Raw genomic sequence first — 21,406 nt, forward strand, 5'->3', positions numbered from 1 at the left:
TTCACAGAATTCCCAAAATTGTCACGTGAAAAATCATTTTTAGAGAGACCGGATTTTTATCTGATATAAAAAAAAGAAATTATTTATTGAATTTAACAAGAATTTTTTTTATCGTATCTGTTAATTCTGTAATAAAAAATAGGTTCACATTCCTTTATGTTTTTCCGTCGCTAAAGTACATGAAGATGTAGTAAAGTACGCGAATTTTCAGCAGGATCGTGCCTGCAGGCGAACGCCATACGTGATGTCGATCTGTAAAAGGGCTGTGCTACGAATTAGCCTTGTTGTGAGACCCGCGGGCCCTTTATGCTACCGCCTCACGTGCACTTTTCTTTTCTCAGCCTTTAAACTGACCGACCCCACTCTCGGAATGTACGACGAGAACGTGGCTTGACGTGCCTTTCGCGCAGAATTTTATTTCTTTCCCGTTAACATGTGAATATCTTTTCCTCCTTTATCCCGATCGCGAGAAACAGAAGGAGAAATGTATTCCTCTGCGAGGGCGAGGGTGGTTCGCGCCACACGCGCGCTCCGCATCTTTTCCTTTCTCACGTGCATCTTCTATCATTTGCTGAAAAAAAATTCGAATTCAATTTTAGATAATTTACATATCAATGAGTACATTATAAGAGGGAGATAAGTCATATAATATTAAAATATTTAATATGTTTTGTTTAAAAAATTGTAAGGCGCGATTAAAAAAAAAAGATAAAATAACCTAAACATAATAAATAATACAGATTAAAGCAAATATAAAAAGTAAACAAATATAATTTGTAATATATACTCAAAATATAAACCGAATGTCACAAATATTTATATAATGTGTTAAATAATGTATGTATACACAATGGATTATGGTTTTATATCTTTATAATATAAAGAATATATATGAAATATAAATATAAATATAATTAAAGATAATTTAAATATAAATTTTTTTATTTCATTTAATATTTGAGTTTAAATAAAAATATTTATAATAATATAAATTTTAACACAATACATAAATACATTTTTATACTTCTCATTAAATACATATTTATTTATTTGAGAATAAAATATTTAAAAAATATATAAATATAAAATTTAATAAAAATGTTAAACTAATAAGTAGCGTTTTCTGACAACAATAAAGCCATAGCTCAAAATGTAACTGAACATATAAGAAAACAAATGAAAAAGAAAATTAAACATTGATCCATTGTTAACAAAAAGAAACATAAAATAATATTTTGTTATATGTGATATAACAACTGCATTTTCCCCCTTAATGCAAAACAAAATGTTTCGTTCAATACTCCCATTTACTCTCTCTATTAAACAGTTGCGGTATACATATAACCGCATGCAGATCCGGCCAAGCGGTGCTGCAATTACCACGCTGTGATTTAGGACTCACCCGTTATAGAGTCAAGCGCTTTTGATTTACGAGATGCTGCAAACTCGAAATTAATTCGAATACGATATACGAATAATTCACGCTGATCATACCGTAACGACACACACACATACACACTCCCACACACGCATATATATATATATATTTATAAAGTATTAATTTAAATAAATTTATAAATAAATTTATAAACGTTCGAGAAATATCAAGTGATAATTACATATTGGATTTAATAAAATATTATATAGTTTAAGTATTAATGCAATAAATACTTAATGATATATCGTATGATGATCTTATATATCATATTAATCAAAACTTGTCGTTTATAATTTTTACATATTTTATAAATAAAAATTAATTTTTTCTTTATTACATTATTATTGTTAATTGCATTATTACAGCTTTTCATAAATTATATAAGTCAACATTATTAAATAACAACTTTGAAAAATCATTAATGAATTTTAATCAATATAGAAACAATAAGTTTTTATCATTATTATCATTTGCTAAGCAAAATCTAAGAAACAATTAAAAAAGAAATTAATTGATTTTAAGAATGTTTCTATTTGGCCAAATTTCTTTATTCAAAATTAATTTTTTATATAATATTATATAAACAAATAAATAAAAATTGAAGATAGAATATTGTACATGTACATACATATCCATATAAAATATTATTGACTTATATTTATGTATATATTTATTTATATAAAATTTACAGCTGTAAATTTTTATTTTATTAAAAATGAATTTTCTTGATAAAAACGTAGAATAATGTCAAGCATTTTATTTAAACAATATTTTTTTTAATCAAAATTAACTTCACGCATATAATGTTGCATTCTTGTCTCTTGTTGAAATGAAATCTAGTTTTTGTTGGGATTGCGTACGTGCAATCAGTTGAATTTTTTTTATCCAAGATCTCTCCACTGTCATAATCTCCAAAGAGGAACTGCCCACAGTCTTTGCAGTTGATCATGATGATCAAACGCGAGTTTTCAATATATATCGAAATTAATTTCGAATCTACGTAGGTATAGATACAAGATGCAAGACGCGCCATGCCTCGTTGATCACGAATGCCGCTATAAGATTGAGCCGAGATCGGAATGAGAAGCTCCTTAGACGGTTCTCCTGCCTCAAGTCGAGTATATATAAACCACCCCCTCGAGATGTCCGCGCAAGGAGTAGGATAGAGAGGGAGACATACACACACACACACACACACACACACACACACACACACACATACATGCACATGGCACATACAAAGAGGGCAAGGGGTGGTCGGTTCGGTAACGAGATTTGCTCGATGTCCACGAACGATTTAAGCTGGGATCACGTACGAACGTTTAACCCTCTTTCTCGTTCTCGTGCGCTACTAAAGGACATTTTCCCTCGGCCCCTCTCCCTCTCCTACGCTCTCTTTTCCTCCCTCTCTCCACTTCGTTTCCCCCCTTATTTTTTACTATCCTCGCACTCGCCCTCGTATGCGTATATATACCCGCCACCCTATTCTATCGCGCTCACGATCGAGATAAAACGGATAGATCGCGCGTGCACCAAGAAAGAAGGCTCGGCGTAACCGGCAAAACGCTTTCGACCGCCCGCACGTATGATTTATTCCGGCGCGAAGCACCCACCAGAAATATCAGATACCCCTAATGAATTTCTAGGCTCGTATGTATACGTGTGTGCGTGCACGTGTATATATATATATATATATATATATATATATATATATATATATATACATATGCGTAGGCATACGAGAAAGAAAATACACTACGCAAAAAAATTAAAGACGTCCGTCAATTGAACAAATTTTTCAAAAGTTTGTCCAAGAATACCGAATTAAAACAAAATTGTAGCACGATTTCATTAATTAAGTGTTAAAGAGCAAAGTTTCAGCTTTAACTTCTTTTTTTAACAAAGGTTTTATGATTTTTTTCGTTAAGATCGCAGCTCCATTTCTCACGGATATTCATACTCGGGTTATATCAATTAATAAAGTTATTGTTTTTTTTTATAAAAGAATTATGTATATTAAACTTTATTTTTATGCATGATACAATAGAAAAAAAATATTTTACTAACATCAATTTTAAATATTGATTACAATTATAATTATTATATGAATTGCTTCGAGATGTTAATTATTTTTAAATATATTATGCTTTATTTTAATATATGCTTATTGTACATTGCTGTATTCTGTTAAATTGAAGAATGCTTCAATTATCACGCGTATTACAAAATAATATAATAATTCAAAGATTGACATGAGACTAAAACCAGCAAATAATCCAAGTAAACCGCCAAATAATGCTAAAAATGTAACAGATATTATTTATTTTTATCTAATTATTTTTTTGAACATCATGTTTATCTTATCGAATAAATTACGCCAACTATAATTAACTGATCGCTGATACTGAAAGCCGACTAAATCGTTGAAGAATATATGTATCACACTATGATTGCATATGCTAGTAGAATTACTGCAAAATATAATAATAGTATTATTAAAACATGCATGAATGTACACTACGCAAAAAAATTAAAGGGCCAATTCTTTCCATATAAAAAAAGCCAATTTTCAAGTAGTTGCAACTTGCTTAAAAATAATCGGAATAAGATCAATAAAAAAGCGTTTCAAAGCTTAAAGTTTTTAGTTTTAGAATCTTTAAATGAATTTCAATTCTTTCTATTCGTTACAAAATAACATTGTAAGAAAGCGACGTCTGTCGATTGAACAAATTTTTTAAAAGTTTGTCCAAGAATGTCCAGGAACAAAAAATCCTAGCACAATTTCATTAATTAGGTGTTAAAGAGCAGAGTTTCAGCTTTAATTTATTTTTTTCACGAATATTGTATAATTTTTTTCACCGAGATATTCATTATTAAAGTAAAATTGAGCTAATGACTTTGAATGCTTATAACTAGCGAAAAAAATGATCGTAAAATAATCATTAAAAAAGTAATTTAAAGAGAAAAGTCAGCACTTTAAAATACTTCTATCGGTTTTTCAAACATTATTAATTTTTAAAGCGTAATTGTTACTTAAAAATCAAGTAAGAATTGCACTTTTATCTTTTTTTTATTTCAAACAATAAAAGTTAACGAAAAAAAACTAAAATTTTCATGAACTTTACAATATTTACAAGTAAAAAGCATTCTAGTTACTCGTTCAAAAGGCCAAAGTGTTAAGTTTTTTTTCTGTACATTTCAAAAATTTAAATTAATGATTATGTACAATCATTTTTTTTCACTAATTATAAGCGTTCAAAATAGCTCGATTTTGCTTTAATAATGAATATCTCGGCAAAAAAAAATCATAGAACAATCGTTAAAAAAAAAGCTAAAACTCTGCTCTTTAACAACTAATTAATGAAATCGTGCTACAATTTTGTTTTAATTCAGTATTCTTGAACAAACTTTTGAAAAATTTGTTCAATTAACAGACGTCACTTTCTTACAATGTAATTTTGTAACGAATAGAAAGAATTGAAAATCATTTACAGATTCTAAAACTAGTAACTTCTTTTTTATTTATCTTTTTCGATTATCTTTAAGAAAGTTGCAACTACTTGAATATTAGGCTTTTTTTTATATAGAAGAAAGTGGCCCTTTAAATTTTTTGCATAGTGTATATAGACAATAGGGCATGATAACTGACCTGACCAAAAATATTTTTTTTTTCCAGGTAAACTATGCAGATAATAACAAAAATTATATTAATTTTTTACAAAAAAATATTCCCAAAAAATTTTTAATTATACTTGTTAATATTTAATTATATTTATTTAATTATATATATATATTTTACCTACCGTACTATAACGTAGTAAAAGTATTCTTTATATGCAACAATTAAATATTCTAGTCATACATTTCAATTATATGTAAGTATATATTATGTCATATTAATGAAAGTAACAATTAAAAATATAAGTCTAGATTTAAAATTTTATTTATATAAATTTAAAACTGTCTATTTTCAGACTTACATATTAAAATATTCTTCATTTTGTTTTATATTTTCAAATGTTGCTGCGTGCACATTTCAATAAGTAACTGATTAATTTCAATTGTTACTGATTTACTTCTTTCTATGTATTTTGTTTGTATTTTCTGTAATAAATATAGATGTTGTTCTAGATATTATAATATACGTAATGACAGATTTCGCGATTAATTTGGAATTAATTTTTTTTAATTACAAATATTAAAGAGACCTTATCTTTTATTATCGCTATTTTTAATATTTTTAATATTAAATATTTAAGTTTAAATAATTTTTAAATTAAAAATTTGTAAAAATTTATTTGCAAAATTAAATAAGCAACAAAGTTTATTTTTCTATATCTTTGAAGTTTCGTGTTTTTGACTTTCATTTTCAATCTCACTTGTAACTTGAAACTCTTTTGACTATTTAACTTCCTCTTCTTTCTTTTATTCATTTCTGTTGCTTCATTGTTTTTATTAAGAGGAAAATCGATTTCGAAGTTGTATTTTAAATTTTTATTACCTATATATGTAAAATATAATACTATTATAATTATAAAATAATAATAATTCATATATCAAACGTATATTATATTCAAACTCAATATCTTTAAATGTTTTAGTATCTTAAAGATAATCTACTTTTACAAAAATGCAATAAAATAAAAAAAGAAGTCTCAATTTATTAAGAGTATCATAAGTCGATACTGAAATAAAAGAATCAGTAGGCACGGTGAGAATTCCCAACTCCTATGAGATAAATGACACGTGGCCCGCATGAGATTGAGAACGAAAAATATTCAGCATAGAATATTCGCGAGAAATTAGGCGTGAAATGTAACCATGTGCTTCGAATATTCTTACCACGAACGGAATCCAACCTCTTGTGTCAATCCGTGAACGGGATGATTCGTCGCGATAGGGTTTAGTATTCACAAAGTGTTTCTATTCTTTATTCGCTCATGTCAGTATACAGGGTGTATAAAAAGTCCCAGAACTAACTTAAGTATTTTGAAAATTGATTATTAAAAAAAAATGTTTAATATAAAAGCTGTAGGTTTTTTAACTGACGCATTACATTGCCCTGTCATTGTCAAGGTCACGTAAGGATCACTTTAAAATTTTTAAATGCAAATATCTATTTTTTTAATTATATTTTATTATATTTTATTTTTTTATTATATTATTATATATATATATATATATATGTAGTTAAACTATATGTATAGTCTAGGCTACATATATAGTCCAGACTAATTATAGTCCAGGTTATCTATGGTCAAGACTATATATATACCCTGGACTATACATATATATAATAAAAAATGGATATTTGCATTTAAAAATTGTATATATATATATAGTCTAGATTAATCTTATCATAAATGTACTACCAAATTGCACATAAATATAAAAAAATTAATTACCTGGACATTGCTTAAGTGATAATTTTGGACATCTAAAGTGCTAATATTAAATAATGCGACAAGAACTTTAAGAAGAAGATTTAAATAATCATATATATCAAGAAGGGCAATAAATTCTGCACGTCCATTCACCCCTCCCAGCATCACCACCCTAACTACTGCCTTCTATAGGCAATGGGGGTGAATCAGTGATATATGTCTTCCCTATAACAGCCAGAATCAAAACACCGATCTCCCTCCATGGCAATGTTTGTCCTTCGGACACTAACTTCTGCGGCAGACAGCATCGGTAATATCATTATATTAATTACGAATAAATTATCGTGTACAATCACGTCAATCAGCGCTATTTGTTAAACTGGACATTGCTGCATAAAATAAACTTATTATTACGTATTTATGTTTATTCTTATTATTTAATTCTACTACAATAGACTACATGTTCCAAAATATAAGATATCAAAATCTAGCCTCCTACTTGCTTAACTATATTAAATATATCAATGTCAATCTTAAATATTAACTAGTATTCAAGCTTATTTAATTGCTAGAAGAATAAAAATATTGTATTTATTATTCAACTATCTAAACTTTAAGTTTGATTTAAAGAAAATACATACATATACTTATATAAAGAATTTTAAGAACAGAAAATAAGAGTGGATTTATTTTTCTTTATTTCTTATTTTTACAAGATTTAATTTCCATAATATGAATAGAATAATTTAAATTTGCTTTGTCTTAAATCAATTATAGAATTATAAAATTATTAGTAAAATGAAATGTAAATTTAATGAAATATAAACGAAATTTAATGAAATGTAAACGGAATTAATTAATTTTGAATTTATCTTTATAAGATTTATAACTCATATTAATTTTTTAAATAAAAATATTACCTTACAATAGAATTTTAGTGAAACTAATAAAACACATTTGAAATGAGTTCAGAAAATATTTGAATTATTAATCGTCTCAGATTTTTTTCTGTAAAACTTACATTTTTCGAGGGTTTCCATATCCTTTTTCTTTGTACATGTAAATTAAATAAAATAAAATATTGCCATATAATCGTATATGAGTAAATGTAACATCTTTACGAAACTTTGTGACATATTTTTATTCTTCCACATATTAGGTAAATTTTATGCTGTACCGTGCGATGTATACAATCTCTGACGACTCGCAAAAAGCGACAATATGCTCGCGGAGCACTTGAGGAAAGGCGTTAAAACGGTGCGGTACACGCGGTACCAGCCGTACCGAACATTATTATAATTTCAGTACGGGGTGCGACGTGCTGTATCTGGGCAAGGGTTGCGGGTCCTGGCGCAGAGGAGATTACGGCGATGGCCGGACACTGGCCACTTGACTGGTATTATAGATGTAATATCGTAAACAACGTCCCTCTCAGCTCTCTCTCTCTCTCTCTCTCTCTCTCTCTCTCTCTCTCTCTCTCTCTCTTTCTCTCTCTCTCTCTCTCTCTCTCTCTGCGCGCGAGAGATCGCGTTTATGCCCGGCACGGAGTCATGGTAGCACCTCGCTACCGGATCGGCCAACGGGTGCTCGGGGTGCAGCACCCCTTGGCCTGGACCCTCTACAAGCGTAACCAGTGTTTACTGTTGAATATTCATTCTTCCGCGTGAGCGTGAGCAGAGAACACGAAGTGTCCACATATTATCCGATCTTATACCAGGGCTGACCATACACTTACCGTATAATCTCTCGCCTCGTTTTATATCGCGAATTACCCGGCCATAAACGCGATAATCCGCGCATGAACGGCTAGCGCACCTTACGTCACAGATAAACTTACACCACAAGGTTTACTTGATATTTAAATGTATAATGTGTATGAATGTTTGTAGTCATGTATCTTTAAAGTACACTTAAAATATTTTCTTGTCTTGTTTTAAATTGGAACTACACTACGCAAAAAAATTTACTTCCACTTTCTTCTAAATAAATAAAGTCAATTTTCAAGTAGTTGCAACTTCCTTAAAAATAATCAGAATAAGATTAATAAAAAAACGTTTCAAAGCTTGAAGTTTCTAGTTTTAGAATCTTTAAATGAATTTTGATTCTTTCTATACGTTACATTACATTGTAAGAAAACGACGTAATTTTGTAACAAATAGAATTGAAATTCATTTAAAGATTTTAAAACTAGAAACTTCAAGCTTTTTTATTAATCTTATTCCAATTATTTTTAAGGAAGTTGCAACTACTTGAAAATTGGCCTTTTTTATATGGAAGAAAGTGGCTCTTTAATTTTATTGCATAGTGTATATAATACGTATCATGATCGATTTATGTTTATACTTTTGTTCTAAGTATTTTATGTTTTTTATATATTTGATTTTTTTCTACAATAACATTGCCATTTTATGCATAGAAACCATTTTGTCAAGTCTATGAAGTTGACATTTCAAAATGCGAATTTTTATTAAACTTATGTCGTGTTTGATTGTCCACAATTTCTCTACATATTATTCATAATTAACTTTTTCTATTCATCTTGCAAAAAGAAATTATAAATAAATAAATATTGAACAAATTTTGCCATAAACATTACAAAGTAAAAATTGTTTTACATGTGTGATACTATATTCGACTATGCATAATTTGATTGTATTATTGGTAATAATTGAAATCTTTCATCTCTCCAAAAAATAAAAAAAATAATTTTTTTCTAATTGCATCTTTATTTATATCCAATATTAAATATTAATTGCGAAATATATTAAAACGACATGTAAATAAATATTGAATAAAATAATATCTCAGAAAGTATTGAAAATAAAATATTAAAGTCTTGATTTGAAAATAAAAATATAAAAAACAATAGCTATTGACAAGATTAATTAGCATATAATGTTCCAAAATTTATAAATCAAAATATTATTTAAGTATTATATAATATATTAAAATTCTAGAAAAATTAAATAAAAAATTATTTACAGTGTTTTACTCTAGTCCTATATTCTTTTGCGATTTTCGTGATAATTAATGAGAAATTAATTTCGAAAATAGGCGCAAGTATAAGCGAAAAGAGACATTGCAATGTTAGGAGATTGCTAACCACAATATATAATTGAACACTTGATTATTAATCCCAAAGCTTCGTAGCGAAAATTGACCAACTTTTTTTAATTAATTTCTCATTAATTATTGCGCAAACCGCAAAACGACAGAGGACTTTTCTACTTTGTTTAACTCACTTTATCTGCATGTGATTGATGATATAGTTATATTACCAGATTTTTATTTAAAGCATTTTTCTTCACATTATTAAGATACTATAAAATAAAACTTAACTTGTTTGATATCAATTAATTATTTCGCTAATCGCAAAATATCCTGCATTTCAGATATTAGATTGACGTTTACAAACATGATACGACCTTTACTAAGCAAAAACAAAAACATACAGATAAGAAATAGTAAGAAATCCATTAATAGAGTCAAATGCTACTTTACAAACTTAAAGTTAAAATCAACTTCTAAACTAATAATTTTTAAGCATAACTTTCTGATAGTTGTGTGTAAAGACAAAAAACTCGATTAGTGCATAGTCCAAAAGTATAGGGTTTTATTTAAAAAAAATGCAATTATATTTTGCAACCACATCCATACACAAAAATACATAAAAATAACATAGAGAAATATAAAGCGAATTTAAAGCCATTTAATTTTCCCTTATAATATTTCTTTGATTTTTAATCTTTTTGAAGAAAGAGGTTTATTCAATTGCGTGAACATCCTGTATACACACATATATATATATGTATATGTATATAGAGGGTATTTCAGGATCCATTGGACAAATTTCAGTGATAGGTTACCAGGATGGATAGATAAGAGAAAAGAAGGATAAACACCATAAGAGAATCAATTTTTGTTAAAAAACCCGTATATTCACTCTAACACATTCTTAATTAATTAAAGATCTATTTGATCGTCTGTGAAATAGGCAACCAATTTCACATCAGCTTTACACGTGTTGTGTCTAACATAATACTCATTTATCTTCTTTAAATAAAATTAAAAACAAAGTAAACGTCAAATCAAGGGATTTTAATTAATATACAAATTAATACAAATTAAAATATCTTATTTAATATGATATATTCCCCCCTTTCTCTCTCCTCCTCCCCCTCCTAACCCTTCTCTTTAGAATAAGGTTATGCTGATCATAAATTAAAATAACATTTTCGAAATATATTTTTAAATAATTTTACTAGAGTTTCAACAATAGTCATATAAAAAAATTATGTATATTTTATTGTATATATTAAATATAAACTGAATCAAACTTTATATATTAGGAAAAAAAACTTTTTTTTAATGATAATTTATTTTATTTTAATATTATTTTATATTTATTTCTCAGGAAATTTTTAAAATAGGTTGTGGGCAATTTTTAAGTAAAAATATTTGTGTATAGAAATAGAAGACAGCCACATGTTTATATAAATATATATAAAGTTATATAAAAATAAAATTAATTAATTAAAATTAATTTTCTTAAATAACGCACAACTTTTGAGATTTAAATACAAATATATTATATTTAGTATAAAATCGTTGATATATATTTAATATAGATTTACTAATAAATATTATACTGAGTAAAAAATTTCGGTAAAATTATTATGTAAAATATCGAATATATACTTTGAAAATTTTCCATTGTTTTTTTTTATATTCACTGCAAAAATTCAGTGCTGCCATATTATTGTGAAAACAATAAAATAAATTTATCCGTTTAAGTGTATCTTCAGCCGCGAGTTACGATTAAAAGATCGGCACCAAGGATCCGCCCAGGCCATGTCCCGAATTCTCAGTTCTTGGCAAGGTATTACGGGAACTCAGAAAGATCCAGTGGATCTAGAGCTATATTCAAGAGAACTAACCACCCAAGATACGCCTCAATACCGAGCAAAATGCAATCCCTCGAAAATCTCTTTTCCGAATTTATACTTATCGTAAACATCGCCGCAAACAAACTTTCTGTAAACTAATCGAGAATAAAACGTTCTCTTCGTATCATGCGACCCTGAATAGAATACGACGAATAGACTTCACGTAGAATAATAAATAGATTAATTAGCTTTGCGGCAATGCTTAAACTGTCTCACTGTGTTAGACACTAATTCTGATTTAAATCGTAAAAATAAAAATTAAAATCTTTTAATATAATTAAAGAATTAAAAAAAATATTGCAATCGAAAATTCATACCGCATATGAATAAAGAGAATTCATAACTCATAATTATAATCATAAATTTTCGCTAATTTTTTTGCTATGTATGATCAAATGTTATACAAGATGAGGAAAAAGTATGGAAACCTTGAAAAATCTCGAAAAATATAAGTTTTATAGAAAAAAAATCTAAGGTAAAATCGAAGAAGGATTTATATTAAAAGTATCATGGCAAACTTTAAAATATTTTAGGAAATTCTTAACCAAAAGAAGTTTTATTATAGTGTTTTGGGAAGCTCTCGAAATAAGCTATAAGAATATGTAATTAAAAATAGGGTACCATTTAAGAAATTGAAGATGACCCAGATAGCACATGTTCGTTTTATAAACGTTTTCTAAACGTATCGAATATTTTTTAACCGTCAAGCACCAATAAGAAACGTTTCAACAGAAACATTTTTAAAATCAGGGTTTAAGAAACGTTTTTTTTACGTTTCTATTAATAGAACAGAAATTAATTTTTTAATTCAAAATTATATATACACATTATTAAGACTATACTTATTAAGACGATCCCTAGATAGCACAGAAAATTAAAAGATGACGAAAAGATGTCTTTTTTAAGTTATCTTTCTGACAAGGCTAAAAGATGTCTAAAAGAATATCTTTCTACCTACAAAAAAAGTCATTTTTTAAAAGATGTCTTCTAAAAGTCATAATTAATTTTAGTCGACGAAAAGATGTCTTTTTGATTATCTTTTCGACAAGACAAAAAAGATCTATTTTATAATATACGTGTTCCTTTGTTTGCCATTACGTGGCTTGTTCAGACTTAACTATAACTCGTATTCAAGTTTTCATAACATATAAAGCCTAAAAGAACAGGTATTAAAAGTATAATTTAAATTATGTCTTTTTTGTCAGTTTGACTTCTGATGTAATCTCAACAAGAGATTCAGAACATGATGAAAATAGATGGATTATATCCATATATGCATTATTTTATTGAATTTGTGAATAAACAAATTTTTCACAAATAAAAGAAAAAAACCATATTTTGATAGTTTCTTAAACATTTTTTTGTTAGAAAATGACGTTTCCCTTAACGTTTTTTAAATGAACATTTTAAACAATCAGAAACATTTTTAAAAGCCGGGTTCTAAAACGTTTCGCAGAAACATTTGTGAAACGTTTTTGAAACGAATATCTGCTACTTGGAGACCTTCACGTGACTTTCAAGCGATTATTCAAGGTCAAATCAATGACGCCATCTTATGTCCCTCTCGAAACCATACGACTTTTATCTAAAACATTTTTCTGTAAAACTTATATTTTTTGAGATTTTTCAGGGTTCCCATTCTTTTTCCTCACCCTATATATATCGGCATGTGTGCTCTAGTTGCGCAGTTCGATAAGCGAAAGAGGGGAGGTACATAGAAAGAAAGACAGAGTGGTATATAGCAGCTACATATATACATATATAGGGGCTTGCACGCGCTGGGAGACTTTATGGGGGCCCCTGAGTATATTTCCTGATTGAGCGAACTAATCCACGCAAAGGAGGTTTTATCGTCGAGGTATATACGCAATCGAAGGGTCTCGTCTGCGCGGATGTCACATCGAGTGAGAACGTTCGATTAAGACGGAACAATCCACGTCAATGGAGCGCATTTCTTTCAAGACCTATTCGGGAAGATCGACACATGATGTTAATTCACTTATGCGGATATCAGTGTTTGTTTCTAGAAAGGTTACAATAAATTCTTTCAGACATAGCATATCATATGTGTACATATATACAGGATGATTCAGAACGAGTGTAACCAACTTTGACAGATTGTTTGGGAAGTCATTCTGAATAAAAAACGATATATATGAATATAGGTCTTACTTTTTAATATTTTCATAGTTACAAAAATTGTAAAATTTTATTGCTATAATAGTAAAATTATTGTAATTATAGTTAAATTTATTATAAGCAACTGATATCTCGTATTCTTCTGTTGTTTTGACTTCTTAAAGGCCTCATTTTCTACCAAACATGTGATTTTACTATGATAGTAGCAAAATTTTATAATTTCTATAACTATGTAAATATTGAGAATAGAATCTAATGTTTATATGTTTCGATATTTTTGTATAAATAAAATGTAATATGTAAAATGTAATATAAAATGTATTTTAATTATAATAATAAAATATAATGTACAGAATGAGTGTAACAAACTTTTGGCATTTTTTACTCATTGTCAGAATGATTTTTTTAACAATCTGCCAAAGTTTGTTACACTCATTCTATACATTATATTTTATTATATAATTAAAAGATATTTTATATTATTTTATTTATACAAAAATATCAAAAAATTCTTTAACTTTTTAGTTATTAAATCAAAGATCAAAGTTTGCCAATGATATCGTGTAGAATTCGCGCGTGAAAGTTTGTAACTACATTTATACGTATCAATCTGTTACTTATTTATTGATTATTACAAGACAAATAATAAATAAATTAATTTTAATAAACACTTATCTCATCAAACCAAAAATAAACCTCATTTTTAAACATGTAAATATATTAAGTCTATAATTTCTTTTTAATGTAATAATTAATTAACTCCAATGAAATTGTTATTTAAAAAAAGAATTAAATATTTTGTGTATAACATTTATAACTAATTAATAATTGTGACTATAGTATCTATGCACATAAGAAATGATAAAATCAGCTGTACAGTAAAAGTCAATGTTATCTGATTTGTAAAAATCAATAACAGATGACAGATCATAACTACGCGCCTGAGCGCGCGAATTCTTTGCAATATCTTTAGAAAATTTAAAAATCACTTAATACTTAAAAATTATTGTACTCTCGATATTTTTACATTAGAAATTTTATTTCTATTTTATCTCGAGAATACAGTAAATAATAGACAGTAAATGTCACAATTTTTCATTGATTTCACTTCATTTCTAAACAATTATTTTAATATACTAAATCCTCTATTGAAATTGTCAAAATTAAATGTATCAAAAATGAAGCTGATAAAAAAAATATTTTCCTTTTTCATCTTACTAGTCACGCTTTACAGTCTATATATATATATAAGTAAAAAAGAAGTTAAATTAATCTTCTTTCTTCTTTTCTATTTATTGAGAAAGATTTCTATGATTTTAAAAATTAATTCATTAAGAATATATCGACAATAGTTAACTTTATATATATATATATATATATATATATATATATATATATATATATAAGTAAAAGTTAAATTAATCTTCTTTCTTCTTTTCTATTTATTAAAAAAGATTTCTTTGATTTTAAAAATTAATTCATTAAGAATATATCGGCAATAGTTAACTTTACACTTTCAATTTATCAATACTATGCTAACGCAATATCCGCTGCAAATATTTTCAATACATCGAATATTAAATCGCGTATTAAATTTTCGATGTTAATACACCTATTACATGGAGAGGAGGGTCATGTCCCGTGCGTTTCGGATTTTTTCTTCCAGATATTACAATTCGAAGATTCGGTTTCGGAGCTATTTTAAAGTCTGTGGACTCAATGTGCCGCGAAATGCGTTACCCCTTCCCCGCCTTCATCATAATACAGATGCCATATAGATGGGTACAAATCCCTGGGGAAACTCTTCATATCTATAACCGTCTTTCTTTTTAAACTACCTATCTGCCCCACGATGTACATCGTGTCCTGGGGTAGTTTTAAACAATTCGCTGCTCGACTCCTGCCACACGATTGAGTATATTGCCGTTCAATATATTGCTATTCAAGGATATGGTGTTATAATATAAAAGATTCTCCTTTTATTTCACTTAAGCTAGGAATTTCCGCATAAATAAAATTTTATTTACAAACGATATAATGTTGCATTAAATTCAGAATTAAGTAACACAATCTGAATAGAAATTTTTGGAATAGAAAAACAATTACAATTACGTATTTATATGTATTCTGAGAATCTGTTTTACGTATCTTTCTAAATTTTTGTAGCAAATTGTTCTGTACCTTTTTATTTGCGTTAAACATTATTTTCCGTCTTATTTTGCCTATTTTCTTCAATTCAATGCAAACTTTACTTACTCCATCTTCACTAAATTAAAAATTCAATCTACTACTAATAAATATCGTTATATAAGTATAATCATATCATTATATAAGACATATCGTGTTGTAAGAACTGATTATTAATTTTTTTTACGAAATTTATCTTGACAGTTCAAATTTTATTGTACTATAAAATATTGTTTTAATGTACATTTTATTTTGCAAAAATAAGTAATAACATTTAGAAAATGATATATATTGTATATCGTAGATATTATTATTTTGCTGTACTAGTAACTTTAAAAATTAAAAATTAAATTAAAAATTAAATTATAAATAAAATACTATTTTTTACTGATTACAAAACAAATATATACTGAATAAGTTAAATTAAAATAGATTAATTATAATTCAAATATATGATAGTGTATATATTCGTATGTTTATAGTCTATTATATATTCGAGATATTTTATATGTCTATTATAAATTCGAGAAATTCATTAAAGAAGAAAAAAGAACTTATAAGTATATTTAAAAAAATAATTATGTAAAAGACATTGTTTAATATAATACTATTATCAATATTTAAGGATCATTAATTATTGTTTTTTTTATTTTTACACTAAAAAACTATACCAATAATTTTTAATTTAGTCAAAAGGATACCAAATGTATATACAGCGTGAAACAATAATAATTATTATTACTACCTTCGAATTTATAAGGTCCAGAAGAAGATTTATGTAACCAAAATAATAATGTATGTAATATGTAGTATAGAATTATTAAGTAATTATTATAATAATAATTATAATTATTATAATAGTTATATAGTATAATAGTTATTGCTTTATGTTATATACATATATTTAAAACATAAAGATGTTAAATATATATCCGAAAAAAACAAACTTTTAAAAAAACGAGGCTTGTTGTTTTGTTACAAAAAAAAAACATTTAGTTTTTTCTATTTATATCTCGCACGATATGTACGACAGAACACATCATTTACAAGAAACAATCATCATTTAAGCAACAATGTGTGTGTGAGACAAGGTCGTCACGTTTTAATGAGCGTATACTTCGAAGTTACTGGTTGAAGTCAATTCAATAGCAGTTAACAAATTGTTGGCAAGAGAAGGGTGAATAGGAAGGGTTTGCGGTTAGTGCGAGGGGGTTGACAGGGAAATGTATAATACGTTGTTACCCCATCTACCCCAGATTCATCCCTTCCATGAGCAGTAATTTTCCCTTCTCGAAACCTCGACATTGGGATGAACTATCTCATAATTAAAATTACCCTACTGGTGACCAACTCAATCTAAATGCACTTGAGTCTGTTTCTTTATATATCGTTTATTTGATTATTTTATATTTTCTTTTTAACTTTCTTTTAATAAAATCTTCCTTTAATAAAATTTCCTCTGTTAAAAATATGGAGAACTAAACTAAAACTATTCAAGCTCTTTGTAATTCTAATTAAAATAATATGAATAATAATTATGAATAATAATTATAAATAACAATTATAGTAAAAAATATTAACTGTAATATGACTTTTTCTTTTGTTCTTGATTTTAATTTTTAATTTTAATATTTATACATAAAATAATTGTTAACATTTTTTATATTAATATATAAATCAACATTTATGTATCACTGTTTTTTTTATTTCATTAAAAATGCGATATTAGAATATCTCTAAATAAAAGAATTATTATATATTTTGATAATTTGCGGGTATAAATTTATAATGATAATTCAAAGCATCAACTATGATAAAATTAGGAAGCATTAAATAAATATTAAAATATTATATATTAATTTCTATAATTATTAAATAAAGATCAAATATCAACTTAATTATTTTTTAAACAACACATATTTTTATTTAAAAAATAAAGTTTAAATTTGCATTATTTTTAAATCTCATTATTTAAAAATACGCCTAATATTAAATCAGAATGTTACACCATATTTTATTATAATTTGATTAAAAAAAAAAAGAATACGATTGTTAAAAACTTACAATTAATCCAATTTAGAAGACCACAATTTTCTTCAAAGTAATTTTGAATTCCTATATATATAATGTAATATATTTATAAATTATATATAACCACTTAGCTGTAGAATTCATTTGAAATAAAATCGCACTCGCAAAGATACTAGATTCCAAGAGATATTGAGGACAAAAAGGCCCAATGATACTGATACCAGTGTACACTCGACAAGAGGTTACAAGTAGTAGGACTTCGCGGGTAAAAGCGACTCTTCAGTCGCGAGGATATTAAACTTTGAAGATGTCGCTCGTCGCCATATCGCCCCCGCGTCTCGCGATGTCTGACTCAGCTACTATCATTAATAACTTCGACGAAGCAGATAAAGTGCTAAACACCATGGCACATGACCGTGTGCGAACACGTCGTTACCTCGACTAACCAAAGATTCAATAAAGAGCCCATATATTTCTCACGATGAGTTGTTTTAAGTAATTGTATATATATATAGTAAAATATGCCAGAAGCGGAAGACCTTCAATCTTAAATTTTTAAATAAGAAATAAGAAATAGTTCTGAAAGTATGAGACTCTTTTAAAACCGTCTGCTTAGAGAAACATGGGGAAATTGGAGCCACTTAAAAAAAAGTAAAAAAAATATATAAAGATAATAATATTTTAATTAAATTATAGGCGTTTTTTATATGTTATGGATAATCAACTTTTAATTAGTATTTATTAAAATTTTAAAAAATTAACAAAGATGTTTTTTGTTATTATAAAGAAGTTGTTTTGGCTCCCATTATCCTGGATACAGGGTCAAAGCAGTCTGGGTAATAAGAGTCATCACAATATAAATCTTTAAATTTAAATAGAAAACTAATTTTTTGCCATATTATATGGCATAACATAAAAATCACACACATATTCTTTTGATGAATCGCAACCAGAGCATTCAGCATACGACCAATTGCCACAAGATCCGCATCTCATCTCACATTTATCTGATATTCTTTCTCTTTTTCACGGCATCTTAATCAATAAAATGAAAAAAAAACGTTACAAAATGTAAACATAGGGCCATAGGGGTAATAGAAGCCATTTGGCCACCATTACCTTAAACATATTTTTTTAATTCGAATTGCTTGATTAAAAAACAGTCGATCTTTTTTGTCTTGTCGAAAAGATGATTAAAAAGACATCTTTTCGTCGACTAAAATTAATTATGACTTTTAGACGACATCTTTTAAAAAATGACTTTTTTTGTAGGTAGAAAGATATTCTTTTAGACATCTTTTAGCCTTGTCAGAAAGATAACTTAAAAAAAATATCTTTTCGTCATTTTTTAATTTTCTGTGCTATCTGGGGATCGTCTTAATAAGTACAGTCTTAATAATGTGTATATATATAATTTTGAATTAAAAAATTAATTTTTGTTCTATTTATAGAAACGTAAAAAATACGTTTCTTAAACCATGATTTTAAAAATGTTTCTGTTGAAACATTTTTTATTGGTGTTTGACGGTTAAAAAATATTGGATACGTTTAGAAAACGTTTATAAAACGAACATGTGCTACCTGGGTTATTTTAAGGCAGAAAACTGTTAACGTTAATTACTGATATCTACTGTTATTATGAAAAAGTAATAAATTATAGCAATACATATTTTCAATATATTTACATTTCTTGTTTAAAGATCGTCAAAAATTACAACCACGAAGACTAAAACTGATTGTACGGCCTGTATGCGCATGAACAATTGACTGTGCGACGATGCAATGTGATAATCTAACTCCTCCCGCGTCCCTCTACGTCTCAACACGACAAAACACGTTCAAGCTCGTTTGAGTATTCGTATAAGTGTGTGGCTATCATAATCCTGTTGCTCTGATTCCCCCGTGTTTTCCTCTACTATTTGTAAACTCCAAATATTCATCGTGTATTTAGAAATTATATATTATGATTTAAAGATGCCTTCACAAAAAATCGATTTTTAATATTGAACAAACTTTGACATAAATATCATAACTATTAAAATTTGACCATAAGTTTTGAAAAAGAAACACATCATTATATTAAAAATACAAATCTTCTCAATAATAATTTTATTCAGAATAAAGTTACACTAATTAGAGGGAATGTATATTGAGACATAGTATATATAGGGACAATGACTTAGTTTACACCGACATACTTTGATACGCGTATTAAATACTACTGGCCAATCACAGCCATTCCATTCTTTAAAAGACTGGCTACACATATGATTGATTAGTGTAGTACTTAGTACGCGTATAAAATGCTCAGTGTAAACTAAGCTATTAGCATTATTCGTTATCTGAAATGAATTTCTAAATGATAGTAAAAGTAAATTTCTATTTTAACCTTTCATTCACTGAAAATGCAAAGTGAGCAGATATCAGAAAGCATGCTACTTTATAGGATGTCTAAGATCAACTTTGTGCCACATACTGCCATATAATAGAAATCTTTTTCTTTTTTTCATGTACTTCTTTTTCAAGTTTTTAGTATATAATATTCATAAATTACTCTTTTAGTATCCTGGTATGTTGATAACTATTAAAAACTAACTATAACACTGTTTCTATATGCATATTATATTATATATTTATGTATGATACAGAGAAAGAAAAATTTGTTTAGATTTAATAAAATTTATGCTTGAAATAGTCGAAAAAAGCTATTTATTTCAAGAAACTAATAAGATTATTGGATTTTTAAAATAACATGTATCATATAATATTGTTTAATTCAGCGAAATAATACTTTTTTCAGTCAATAAAAATAATGTTTCACATGACATAATGTTGTTTGAATAAAATAAATAAATCCAAACAAATTATTCAAACAAATCGTTCTCTCTGTGTATATAGTAAGACGATTGGGTATATAATGGATTATTGAGCTTTAAAACTCTATGTAACATAATACACATTTCCAATCTCTTCCAGAATAACAAACAGACATAATATATAAACATCTTTAACTTAGTTTGTTTCTATGTAAAAACATTTTTGTAAAAAATACTCCAGTATACATACCGGTTACTCCTATATAATAATTATAATTGCGAAAAAGATTAAACTAGATCATCCTGTATGATAAGGAAAAATTAATTTCCTAGAAAAATAAGCTATATTAAATTAAAAGCCTATAAACTAAATGTTATATAAGCTAAACGTCATATATAATCATATATAATCGTATAAATATCATATGAAACTTATATTTGTATATAATAACAACACATTTAACA

This window comes from Anoplolepis gracilipes, chromosome 13, assembly GCF_047496725.1.
Source record: "Anoplolepis gracilipes chromosome 13, ASM4749672v1, whole genome shotgun sequence".
Classification (NCBI taxonomy): Eukaryota; Metazoa; Arthropoda; class Insecta; order Hymenoptera; family Formicidae; genus Anoplolepis; species Anoplolepis gracilipes.